This window comes from Mirounga angustirostris, unplaced genomic scaffold (assembly GCF_029215605.1).
Source record: "Mirounga angustirostris isolate CCGP_5_RB_7025 unplaced genomic scaffold, mMirAng1.0.hap1 SCAF_3, whole genome shotgun sequence".
NCBI lineage: Eukaryota > Metazoa > Chordata > Mammalia > Carnivora > Phocidae > Mirounga > Mirounga angustirostris.
The window spans coordinates 12,884,433-12,897,906 of record NW_026991711.1 but is presented as its reverse complement, the minus strand read 5'-3'; the positions used below and the strand labels follow the sequence as shown (position 1 = coordinate 12,897,906).

At 44.0% G+C, this 13,474-nt stretch overlaps 1 protein-coding gene across 7 annotated transcripts in view; it reads left to right on the top strand.

Moving 5' to 3' along the window:
- The window catches only part of FARP1 (FERM, ARH/RhoGEF and pleckstrin domain protein 1), a 269,503-nt gene that overhangs the window by 109,465 nt on the left and 146,564 nt on the right, over window positions 1-13,474 (top strand). The gene's annotated exons all lie outside the window — the stretch shown is intronic.

Below are 13,474 nucleotides of genomic sequence, written 5' to 3'. Positions count from 1 at the left end.
CTCAAGAAGATTCTAGTCATTCCTGTTTGTCAAGCCGAGTGCTGCCTGAGTGATCTTCACAGATTCCCTCCAGTGTGGAGCAGATGCTGCTCTCGGCTGTTGGTGGTTGAGGTTTGATAGGGATTTGTTTCGGAAATACAGGAAATACAGGAGAGTCAGGACTAAGACTCAAATCAAGAGTCCAAAGGCTCAGATAACAGGTATCCCCCTCCAGAGAGAATTCTGCTCTTGTAAAACTAAGATGAACGGAGACGTGCGTGTTTCACTCACAAATCCGTGAGGATCGCGCTCTTTCCTTCCCTGGAGACTCTGTTACTGTTGTCTTGATTTGGACAGTATGTGTCTGCGCCTCTTGGTTGTTATGGCTACTTAAGTTACTCTTCTTTCTTCCTCTTAGCCGTTTTTCTCCTCTTTGTTTCCGACTTTTGTGTGATTCAAATAAATCCCAGGTCTGTCCTTGTGCTTGGAGAGGTGGAGGTTGAAGCCCTTTCTGAGCTTAGTAAATTCATGGTCCTTTAGGGGCATTTGTGGCTCCTTCTATCGCGATGTGCTTACCCTTCTTCTTGTTAGAGACCCTGCTGTCTGCACGTGAGGGCTCTTCTTGTATTTGCTGAAACTATTTGTGAATACATAGGAAATCCAATTAAATTTTCTTATAAGAATTTAAAACATGCAGGAAACTAGACCCCTATATATCCACTCCTTGCATTCAGCAATGAACATTTGCCTTAGCTGCTTCATCTATCCATTTATCCATCTTATTTATTGTTGAATCTTTTATCTATTTTTAAAAGATTTTACTTAATCATTTTAGATCGAGATGGAGAGGGCGAGGGGCGGGGCGGAGGGAGAGAAAGAATCTCAAGCAGACTCCGCACTGAGCGCAGAGCCTGATGAGGGGCTTGATCCTACAACCCTGAGATCATGACCTGAGCCAAAACCAAGAGTCAGATGCTCAACTGACTGAGTTGCCCAGGCACCCCTCTTGAACCTTTTAAAGACAAATGACACCAGGATCTTTCACTCTTTTTAAAAATAAACTTTTAATTGAGGTATATAACATATATGCAAAAAACTATACAAAGGACAAGTGTACAGCTTCATGAATTTTCACAAAGCTTTCACTCTCAAATACTCTAGAATGCATCTCCAAAAAGTAAGGATATTCATGTAACCACTGTACCACGAAATCCAATTTGAATGTTAAATTCTTGGGACAGTGAGGTGATCAGGGGCAGGAATTTTGTCCTTCTCATGGGCCAACATGATGCTTCCAGTGACTGATTCTTTGCCTTGGTGCTGTTTGTTAAGGGAGTGGTCAGGAAGGAGAAAACTTAGTTAACAAATGTTTTTAACTTGGTTACTTGGAACATATTGACTGAGTTGAAGGTTTATTAAGAATCGGGTTTTAGGGGCGCCTGGGTGGCTCATTCGTTAGGCGTCTTTCAGCTCAGGTCATGGTCCCAGGGTCCTGGGATCGAGCTCCGCATCGGGCTCCCTGCTCAGCAGGAAGCCTGCTTCTCCCTCTCCCACTCCCCCTGCTTGTTGTTCCCTTTCTGGCTGTGGGTCTCTGTCAAATAAATAAATAAAATCATAAAAAAAAAAAAAAGAATCAGGTTTAGGTAAGAGTAAAAATTAGTGGTTTTTTAAGACTTAACCACCAAGCCAGACATATTGCATCTAGTAGAAAAGCTTTGGGAACAGGTAGGTTTGTAGGTAAACTTAAGAGTCAATTTTCAATAGCAGATTTCACATTTGACCACTAGGGAGATGTGTAATAAATCATCATAACCCTTTCCCATTTGGTCAGTGTCTATCACAGTTCTCTGTGGAAACTGAGCTGTTAATGTATCTTCAATAACACATGACTAGTAAATCTGGCAAAATGTGTTTTGTTCTTATTTTCAAAAGCTCTTGTGGGCTGTCCTAAATTCTTCATGTGGGCAGTACCAGGTTGTACATCTGGTTTTAAATATGTGTGTACATGGCTTTGTTGGGTCTTGGTTTTTAAACTCTTAGTGATTTATAAAGCCTCAGTATATTTTTCTTGGAAAAATCCATTTTGTTAAATGTTCACTCCTCTCCTAGATGTTGGGAAGTCTGTGGGATCTTGAGAGTTCCTTTGTGATTAACAGATGTAGAGATGTGAATGAGTTCACAGATACCAGCTTCATGATGGCCTGACTAAGCCTTCTGGGGAAACTTAAAATTCAACCGAGTAAATTTGAAGATGTAATTGGTTTTATTTAATCGATTCCTGAATCGGGCAGCATCCCATCTAGCACGTAGAGGGCATGCTCCAAGGAGTCACAAAATAGAAGGTTTTTACAGGAAGGAAGCTGGGTCAAGGAAGTTATTAGCAAAAGAAAAGGATTGTTCTAGGCATGATCACCTTGCCTTAGTGGGAAGGACAGGGGGAGTCTAATTACATGGGTTAACTCCTCTTCCTTTGGGGGACAGAGAGGGCCTGTGTGACAGATCACCTCATTGGTGCTGACCAGAAAATTCCAAATTGACTGGCTTAAAATTCTACTTATATTTTCAAACTGCAATTAAGTCTGGGTTTGCTGTCCTGGGGGCAAGTGACTCCACCCTGGGCCTATGGGTTTCTTTTCCACAAGAATGAGGAAGAAATGTGAATACTGTCATGGTCTGTATCTGTTATGTAGCCAACTTTCTTATTTGATGAGAGCAGTTTTCTTAGTCTGAGAATTGAGATGGCTGAGAAACTGAAACTGAGTGCATGTGTTAATTTTTCTTTTTCTTCTTTCCTTCCTTTTTTTTTTTTTTTTTAATTAGCAAATCACTCCTCTGAGGCAGTTGTGTGGTGATACTGTGGGGACCCGGTGAAGCGGTGGCCTGAGATCGGAAGGCCAATGTACGAATCTAGAAAGCTACTCTTCATATAATTATGACCCATAATTTCCCCCATGGTTTCACAGTGTTGTCCTCTGAATCAGAAATTGCGAAGTAGGAAGAGACAGATGGTGGTGGTTCGAGCTCTCTCTTTGTGAATGTTAGTATAGACTTGTGCTGGTTCACAGTGTCACAAGTCAGCATGGCAGCAAGGTTGAAACCAGCCTTCCTACAATTACTCAAGGAAGTGAAGGAACTTCTTTCATTCATCAGTATTTGAGAGTTGGCTGTGGTTTAGGCGCAGTAGGGGTTTTGGGGACACAACACTTGACAAAACAGACCTGAAATCTGTGTTCATGGAGCCCAGAATTCGGAAGAATGAAGACTTCTACACACAGTTAACACAGGTTTTGCACATATAGATGAGAGCAATGAGGGGAGCGTTTGGTGCCATTTGCTGAAGGCTTCCTTCCCACCTTGCTGCGCCTGCCGGGCTTAATGTTGGCAAGCCGGTCTCCCGGACTCACCGCACCTGGATGAGTCTAGATTGTCTGACGCCGGTGACGATATATTATTTTAAAAGTACCACAGATAGCACTCTTTGCACTCTAGTAAAAAGCCCAACAGTTGTAGAGAATAAACTAAAACATAGGAAAATTTCACTAGGGGACCAAGTCACGAAATGCATTCCCCTCAGTGTTTCCTCTCACTTCTATCTTGACCTTCCTTTGTGTTTGGGAGCCTAAGGGATCTTTAAGTCCTCAGCGGCCCCATATTAAAGTGCGAATACGTGGGAATAGGTTGCATTTTGCCAGCTATGTAACTGGTAGGGGCTGCTTGGAGTTTCGGGTCACAGGCACTGGGCTGGATTAGTGATGTCTGTTTAGTTGGAGTTGGGAGTTCAGGGTCACAGTTGCTGGGCTAGATTAGTGATGTCTGTAGGGTTGGAGTTTGAGTTCAGGGTCGCTGGACTAGTCATGTCTGTCTGCGGGGTTGGAGTTGGGGTTAAGGGTCACAGGCGCTGGGCTGGATGAGTGATGCCTGTCTATGGGGTTGGAGTTAAGGGTCACAGGCGCTGGGCTGGATTAGTGATGTCTGTGGAGTTGGAGTTTAGGGGCACAGGTGCTGGGCTGGATTAGTGATGTCTGTCTGTGGGGTTGGAGTTGGGAGTTTAGGGTCACAGGCGCTGGGCTGGATTAGTGTTGTCTGTGGAGTTGGAGTTTAGGGTCACAGGTGCTGGGCTGGATTAGTGATGTCTGTCTGGGGTTGGAGTTGGGAGTTTAGGGTCACAGGCGCTGGGCTGGATTAGTGATGTCTGTGGAGTTGGAGTTTAGGGTCACAGGTGCTGGGCTGGATTAGTGATGTCTGTCTGGGGTTGGAGTTGGGAGTTTAGGGTCACAGGCGCTGGGCTGGATTAGTGATGTCTGTCTGTGGGGTTGGAGTTGGGAGTTTAGGGTCACAGGCGCTGGGCTGGATTAGTGATGTCTGTGGAGTTGGAGTTTAGGGTCACAGGTGCTGGGCTGGATTAGTGGTGTCTGTCTGTGGGGTTGGAGTTGGAAGTTTAGGGTCACAGGCGCTGGGCTGGATTAGTGATGTCTGTGGAGTTGGAGTTTAGGGTCACAGGTGCTGGGCTGGATTAGTGATGTCTGTCTGTGGGGTTGGAGTTGGGAGTTTAGGGTCACAGGCGCTGGGCTGGATTAGTGATGTCTGTGGAGTTGGCGTTGGCGTTCAGGGTCGCTGGATTAGTGATGTCTGTCTGTGGGGTTGGAGTGGGAGTTCAGGGTCCCTGGCGCTGGGCTGGACTAGTGACGTCTGTCTGTGGGGCGGGGAGGAGCCACAATTGCTACTCTTGCATTTGAGCCCTTATCAGCTCACATTTCAGAGATAATCAGTGATAATTACCGAGCACAGACTGGAGCCGTGGGGGCAGGAGGAAGCCGGGGGCTGGACTGGGAGACGGTTCCGGAAGCGAGTACTTTCAGTTTTGCGCCGAGCCGGAGGTGCCGCGGCCGCAGTGGAGCGCAGGCTGCGTGAGGGTCGGGACTCCAGCTGGCTGCCCGCAGCGGCTGACCCCGCAGGCGTTCAAGAAGCATTGTCTGTTGCTGCTAAATAGAATCGTACAGTCTGTTGCTTACGTAGCTGCTGGGAGGTAGCTAATGCTGTTTTGTGTGTGGGAAGTAGAAATTCAGAGACCACGCAGACGAAGCTTTGTGAAGACTGATGGTTCTGACTTCAGGGAGGAGTTCAAGGTTAAACTGGAGGGACCAGTGGAGCAGGGATTTGAACCTCGCTTGCCTCCTGGCAAAGCCCATCTTCTTTTCTCTCCACTGCAAACGGAAATGTAGGAATGCTGTAGCTAGTGAAAGAATCAGCCTTTGTCTCTAAAGTGGCAAAACCTAACGTTTTGCATGGACAGGGATTAAAAAAAGGGGGGGGGGTTGCTAGGTGCGGCTGCTAACCTTGGCCTCTTCCAAGGAGGCATGTCCTCAGCGTGAACACCATCCCCACTAATGCATGCATGGTTTTGTCGCTTTGTCTGGGTCCCCCCCCCCCCCCCACACACTTTTTTCAGTTGGCATCCTCTTTTAAGCTTGGTCATTTTGCCAGGGTGACCTCTGTAGGGAAAAAAATTTAAAGGACTGAAAAATGATAAGAACACAAGATATCCCCAAGATATTCAGGCAAATTCCCTGGAGCTTTTGGTGTGCACACGGGCGTGCTTGGTTTGGAAAATGCAGTGCTGGCCGGTCAGGTTCTCTTTGTCTGAAACGGAGAGTTTCACGGGCTCCTAACTGACCTCACGTTTCCCTTTCCTGATCAGTAGAGACTGAGGGGACCAGGGGCTGGTCATTGTTCATTCACTACCTGTAGGAGAGGAGCTTGTCTGAAAATTTCTGCTTTGTTTTAGATTCGATTTTCAAAGAAGCAAGTCTTTTTAAGATTGGTTCCTTCTCTCTCTCTCCCTCCCTTCTCCCCGTGCCATTTCTTAACCTCATAATCCAGTGGAGAGGATTTCAGTTAGACGTTAAATACTAGCAAAATTATGACTAATCCGCTCCCATGTTGGTCTTGACCATCCAGAATCTTACATGTCAAAAGAGAGGTACCAGTACCATTCACATAACTAAAAACCTCCTTGAAAATGTTAGGTTTTGGGGGCACCTGGCTGGCTCAGTAGATAGAGCATGTGACTCCTGATCTCAGACTCCTGAGTTCCAGCCCCATGTTGGGCATAGAGTTTATTAAAAAAAAAAAAAAAAGTTAGGATTTTATCTGCACGTTAAGTAAATATGAGCAATCTTTTTTTTTTTTTTTTTTTTTTTTTGAGGTTTTAACTCAGGTCAAATAGTAGATACGTGGCTGATTGGTTAGTTCCCAAGTAATACGATTTTATTAAAAAGGGTGAACTTCAGCCACATGAAACTTGCTGTCCTGGGGTGGGTTGCTGAATTCACTCGTGAGACATAGCCGCATTCATCTGGCAAAATCTTTCCAAATGAGCTCTAAGGCTGTGAGTGGTCAGAGAGGGGGTGGTTCATTTTAATTTCCTACATGTGATTCTATAGGAAGTTAATGCCTTAACTCCGTCTCTAATGCCACAGAATTTTATAAACACTAATAAGTGAACTCAGGTTCTTGTCATTCTAAAGTAGACTTAACACACTGAGCTATTCATTCGTGGAATAAATGGTGTCTGGGCTGTGTTGTCGTGACAGTCAGTTCATAGAAAACGTCCCACTTTCCCAGTGAGTGGTTGGCACTGGTGGCTGATCACTTTGGCCTGGGAAGAGAATAAGGCTTTCGACTGATGAGTGGCTGACGTCTAACGCCCTGGTCACTTTCTGGGTTGGAGGCAGTGTGATTTGTTGATGTTTAAACATAGTGGAGCAAGAAACCTAAAACACTCTTTCAGGCCTGCATTTTATTAATGCATTTAGAAAGTGTTTTCACTGAGAAGCTCCAAAAGTTACCATCTGCAGGTGAAACTAACAGAGGTAGGGGGACAGGGTGGATCTAATGCTCAAAGTCATCTTCCTTCTTCCAAGATGCCCACCGAGGCAGATGGGAGTTGAGCTTTGCTGCTGACAGCTGCTGCCGGTAACATTCTGAGCGGCACAGAGGATGGCGGGTCTGGCCAGCGCGGATGGCTCCGTGCCTGTCACCGCTGTCGTTAAGCATAATTGGGGGCTAGACCTCTGTGTTCAGCCTTCCGTTTATGAATGTAGTTGATGGAATGAAGACCCAAAATGCCAAGGACAAGATCAGTTTCTAGATTATCAAATGTTTCAGAGTCTGAAAAAAAGACATTTGGAAGCATCAGAGCCTGCAGATTTTGCCTGGGGTGTCCAGGATTTATAACCAGTGTTGTAGAACAAGAATTCCTCCTTGGACACTGTGTTCCCCTCTGCCTATTTTACAGAGCTGTTGATTCATCTATTAGAGCATAATAGTAACTGAGGAGAAGCAGAGTATGGGATGAGATGTGAGCCCTGAGTACGAAAGCTATGTGAAGATACTGAACCAGTAAACAAAATAGAACACCTAAACACATTTATAAATAATTGTGTTAGGGCCCAGGGAACATGGCTAACGTTTCTTCTTGTTTAAAATTGCCTTTAATGTTATGTTATTTTTAGAGTTGGATTTTGGTTTACGGAAGAACTAAAATAAATCCGTTCCGGGACTCAGAATCCCAAAGATGGAATTTTCCTATCAGAGTGCGGTGGTTTGAGGAGTGGTTAGGCTCCATAGTGTAACTGGACAGATTGAGCAAATCCGCATGCCTTTCCCAAGACCTGAGTGAGGACACCCCTCAAGCCCTCTGTGAGGGGAGGGGGTTCCTGCCACTGCCCAGACCCCTGGCACTGGGTGCATTTCCAGCCTGGTGGGCATGGTTGGGAGAAAGGGGCACCAGAAGAGGGGCAGATTCTATTTGCTGTTCATAGGCAGGGTTATTTGCTCTTGGGTTCTTAATTTTCTGATAATTTGTTTTGATGGCAAAAGCTCCTTAATATAAGAGCCTCAACATTATGAATACAAGTATTTATGTGTTCAAACTGATTTGTCAAATCAAATCAGGATATGGCCTCAAACCATATCCGAGCCCTTGGATTTCCTCTAGAAAGAAGCATTTAAATTTACTCATCAGGGGTGCCTGGATGGCGCAGTTGGTTGAGCATCCAACCCTTGGTTTTAGCTCAGGTCATGATCTCAGGGTCATGGGATTGAGCCCCAAGTAGGGCTTGTGCTCAGCATGGAGTCAGCTTCAGATTCTCTCTCCCTCTGTCCCTCCCCCCCATGCTCTCTCTCTCTAAAATAAATCTAAAAAAAAAATTTTTAAATATTTAAAAAAATTACCCATCTATAAAAAGATTATCCATAACCACATAAATTGGTCTCATTTGTTCAGGCAAATGTTGAGTGCTGATTCTTGGGCTTGTACTGTGGGGGTGGGAGGCGGTGGGGATGGTGTTACTGGGAATTAAGGGAAGGCCTGCTGTGAGCACCTTCTGGGTGCAGCCTTGGGGATATAACTTGAGACAGATACAGTGGAGTGAGTCTGATTTCCTGGGGCTTATATTTTGTGCACATGACTGCTATTTCAATTTCCCAAGAAACAAGGCACTTGTTTCATTTAGTGCAAAGATTCTCAGTTGTGGCTGCCTTCTAGAATCACCTTTGAGTCTTGTAAAACACCCCCCTCCCCAGTTCTACCAGCAGAAATTGAGATTCAGTAGGTTGGAGGGGGCCTGGGCCTTAGTATTTTTCTTTTTTTAGGAGCCTTCCAAGTGATTCCATCATGGAGGCAGGATTAAATCCAGTGACTTGGTGGATAAGATGCTTTAAATTGAGCTTAAGGAAAATATTGTGAATATTAAAAAGGACTGCGTTTTGTTCCATGGGTCCCTAATGACATCTTAGTTGTGAGCACAGAGACCATGAAAAAGGTTGGTTTAGGGGCGCCTGGGTGGCTTAGTTGGTAAAGCATCCAACTCTTGATTTCGGCTCAGGTCATGGTCTCTGGGTCCTGGGATGGAGCCCTGCACTGCGCTCAGCAAGGAGTTGGCTTCGAATTTTCTCTCTTTTCTCTCTTTTCTCTCCCCTGCTTATGCTCGCTCTCTTGCTCTCTCTCTAAAATAAATCTTAAAAAACAAAAAAGGTTGGTTTAATTCATAATGGTTGTTTCCAACTCCGTCTGCAGATTAGTGACTCCATAAGGGCCCTGGGAAAATAAAAAAAAGAATCCCTTGCCCCTACCGCCCACCCCCACTGTGTTCTGATGGGCATGGCCTGGGACCCAGCAGTGGTGTGTGTGAGTGAGAGCGAGCGAGCGAGCGAGCACCTCCGGGTCGAGCCAGAGCTTTATTCCAGCACTGTCCCTGTCCTCCCTCGGGTGGTATTTGATTATTGAACATTGATTTGTTGGCATAACTACTGGTATTCATCAATAAACCTGTGTAGAAGGCCCTCAGAACTTGCCAGATTGAACAGTTCCTAAATGCCACTTTCAGCAATTTGTTGATTCTGGTTTTCTACCTCCTGGTTTCATGGAATATGTCATAAATTTAAAAACATGAATTGTGAAAATTTTTGAAGGCTGACGCCTACTCTGACAAGGATGCAATGTTTTTCTTACTATTTTCATATTATTTATCCACACTGACAGCATAATAAATAAATACTAAGTTTATATATGTACAATAGAAAAATATCCTAGCCAACTGTGCCAACATTTGAAATTTATCGTTTCAGTTATAGTTTTTCGAATATTTTATGTATTCAAGAGAATGTCGAAGTAGTGTTTCTGTTTTCCACATTGATCCTCTTTACTGAGCATTTTACCTTTTTTTAAATTGTTTTTGCTTTTGTTATTTATTTATTTATGTTTGTTTGTTTATTTATTTATTTATTTATTTATTTATTTATTTATTTGAGAGAGAGAATGAGAGACAGAGAGCATGAGAGGGAGGAGGGTTAGAGGGAGAAGCAGACTCCCCGCCAAGCAGGGAGCCCGATGCGGGACTCGATCCCGGGACTCCAGGATCATGACCTGAGCCGAAGGCAGTCGCTTAACCAACTGAGCCACCCAGGCGCCCGCTTTTGTTTTTTAAAATAAGCTCTAGGCTTAAACTTGAGACCCTGAGATCAAGAGTCACATGACTAAGCCAGCCAGGTGTGCCCCCCCTTCCCTGAGAACCTTGAAGTAATCTGTGATGAAGTGAAATTTCTACCTTTTCATTAATCAAATTAAATTTCTTCGCCTCTTGCAGATGCTACTTGAAACAAATTCCACCCAGTTCTGGCTGAACTTCTGTGATGCAGGAAATGTTCTATGTCCGCGACCTTGGGTAGCCACTTAAAAAGTGGTTCTTGGGTCTGAGAAACAGAGTTTCTAATTTTATTTCATTTTAATTGAATTGGGGCAGGCAAATGTGGGTAGGGGCTACCGCGTGGGCAGAGCAGGTCCTTGAGGCTTGCTCAGCAGAGCTTGAGAAGAGATCCTGCTGAGCTGAGAAGCGGGTAACAGGTCTTCTGTGTTGGGGGCCTCTCTTCCCATGGGTGGCATGGCTCCTGCCATCCCCTGCATTGGTAATGGTACTCATAGGGGCTTGGGTAAGAACGGATGATCTCGAGAAAGGACACAGTCCAAGGCTATGACTCTGGGGACAGAGCTGGGGTTCTCCTAGAACATTCTCCATCTTGCATTGGCCTCTGCCCTCCCATCCTCAGAGGCCTGCTCTAATTCCTGGAGTGTCTTTCTCAGGTATTCTGGGCCTCTCCCTTTGCCCTGGCTCCTTTCCTGCAGGCTATAACCAATGTCACATCAGTGTCCCCGTGCCCAGACTTTCTGCCCCTTTGATGCCGCCCATGCCCTTTTTCCCCTCAGACATCTTTCCTGCACTTCCTCTTCTCTCTCCTGCCCTACCCCCACTTCTGTTACTTTATCTCAGACCACTGCCTATGGCTTCACCGAGAAAACAAGCTCCTTACCGTGCTTCATGGGCTTTCAGGATCTGTTGTCTCCCCAGCTTCTCCTCTGCTGCCTCCCCCACCCCAACCCCAGTGGGTTCCCTAAACTGATGGACCCACCAGCTCCTGGGCCTCGGCACACACGTGGTGTTACGCCTTCTTGAAGGCGCTCTGCCAGGCCTCATCCAAGGCTCGCTCCTTGTGTTGGCTGAGATGCCTCCTCTTGCAGGAAGCCCTTCGGAGGGGGGGGTCAGGTGTCCCTCCTGCATGGCCCCAGTCCTTTTCGGACCCCTGTGTCTGTGTTGCACTTGCAAAGCCGAACGGTGCCTGGTGGGACATTCTGCACTCAGTGACTGTGTTTGGTGAATGAGCAGCATGAACAAGTTAATCATTAAGCTCAGACCTTGGGTGGTTTCTGTGTGCAAATGCTTCCTTAAATCCCAGGTTTGATAAATTAAGGAGTTTTTACAGAAAATCTGCTGGATTTTATTCCTCAAATTTGTTCATTCATTGCTTAATCTCATGGACTCCGTATTTTTTCTTTTTAGGAGAACACCCTATTTTAGGGTGCTGTTGACCCACTTGTTTAGGCCCGTTGTATTTTATTCATGGCCATAGATTGCTGGGTTTCCACAAAGAAAAGTAAAAATAGAGATAATGAGTGGATTTTTAAAGGACTTCATGTAATACTGTCTTAAATTTTTTTGATAATTATAATTAATAAAAACAGCAAGAGAACATTTACATTTATTGATAACAGCTAATAAAAAAATCATTTGTTTTAGAAAGACAGGTTTCAGAGCAGTAACTGTTGAGTAGCTTTCATGGTCTAGTCATTATTGTTCTCTTCAGTATCAGGCACTTGTCTGCCCCCTGACTTGCATTTCCTTGTTGCCCTACACACAATCCACACTCCCTCCCCGTCTCCACCTTCCTATAAATAAGCATAAGTCATTAAAAGCATCCCCTAAATGCTTTAAGCACTAGCTAATCTCAGCAGGAAAAATTAGATGGTGCTCCCTGCAAATCTACAGTCACCATTAAAGATGACAAACCTTTGGTGTTGGAAAATTTATAGCCAAGACATCACTAAGTTATTGATGAGCTATGCATCTATGATTATTGCTAGAATTATCTAGTAAGCTTAATCCCTGCAAATGGTAAATTAACCGGTTAATTTTATATTAATTGAAATTTGGACTTGAGTTGTTGTTTAGGGGTTATGCTTCTGGCCTCTTCAGCTTCTTTGGCCTGTGAAAAATTTTAACGTGGATGGGGATGCTGGGGAGGTTGGGGTGGGATGTGATTCTCTGAATGCTTCACTTGGCAGAAATCCTCCCCTAGCAGCCGTGTACTTTGCTCTTTGGTTCCTCATTCAGAGCATGATTAACTCAGTTAACCTACACAGGCTTAATTATTGCTCCTAGTACATAGAAAATTGGAAGCTATAAACCAGGAGATTGGGCACAGCAAGCTGTGAGAATTGATAGTTGATATTCTGGCTTGGAGGGATGTTCAATAAAAAATTTAACATTCAGTCCTCCTCTGTTTAAGAACCCAAGGAATTATAAATATACTTAAAAATGATTTCTATCAAAGAGAATTAAAATAGATTGGATCTTAAAAGGGAGGTTCTGGAAAATTGTTGAGCACTTTATTTTGTGACATTGTTGTAAATATAAGATGTCATTTACTACTATCTTAGGATATGCATTTTACTAAAATAATTATGGTGATAAGTATGCATATTTCTCTGCAATGAAGAACTTTATGTGCACTTGAGAGTATTTCTCTTTCTGTACTTGAAAAAGGATCATTTTTGGCTTGATTAAACAGGATAGTTCTACATAAATGCTGTAATCTGTGTATGTGCTTTGGTGGGGTAAAAAAAGTGACTTCCCTGTAATTTGACTTAGTTTGAAATTTTCATAAGGAAAATGAGGACATCTTGATCCATACTGAGAAGAAAACCAGAGGGAAGTTTGAGAGGAACCCATCTATAAAAAATGACTGTCAAGAAAGTCTAAAATTAGGTGGGGTTTTGACTTACCCTCAAGTTCTTCAGAGCAGTAGGATACGGTAAGCTTTCCTTCTGGAAAATGTCACACCCAGTGGTGCCTAAGGAACCAACAGAGTTTCCTGTGGTGTTAGTATAATCACTCAAAAGACCCTGTGGAGAGGCAAGATCATAGGGAACTAGGCCACCAAACTGGATAGAGTCCAAGTCATTTGGCATGATGGTAGCCAAATCATGGGACTCTTAAGAAGTTTTTTTTTTGTTTCTTAAAAAAAATGTTTTTTGAAAAACATTCTGGTTTCATCAGCCAGTTCTCTATTTTTCTAGGTAATCGCTTTTTCTTTGGAAAAATAAAGATTTGTGTTTTAATATAACTGATAAACCTTTACCTGAAAACTTGCCCAGTGTGCTTAGCCTGTACATTTCTGAAGATGAAGATGGACAACTTGGCGACAAACGACCTCAGGTGCATTTTTGCCGACTACACCTAAGGATGTACACTTTCCTTAATCCTAAAAATAAATACTAAAATTTTCAAGGTTAGCATTTTATATTTGGATCATCAGCTGACAAAAGTTAGATTGTCTTTTTTTTTTAAGTTTTTTTTTATTTGAGAGAGCAAGGTCATAC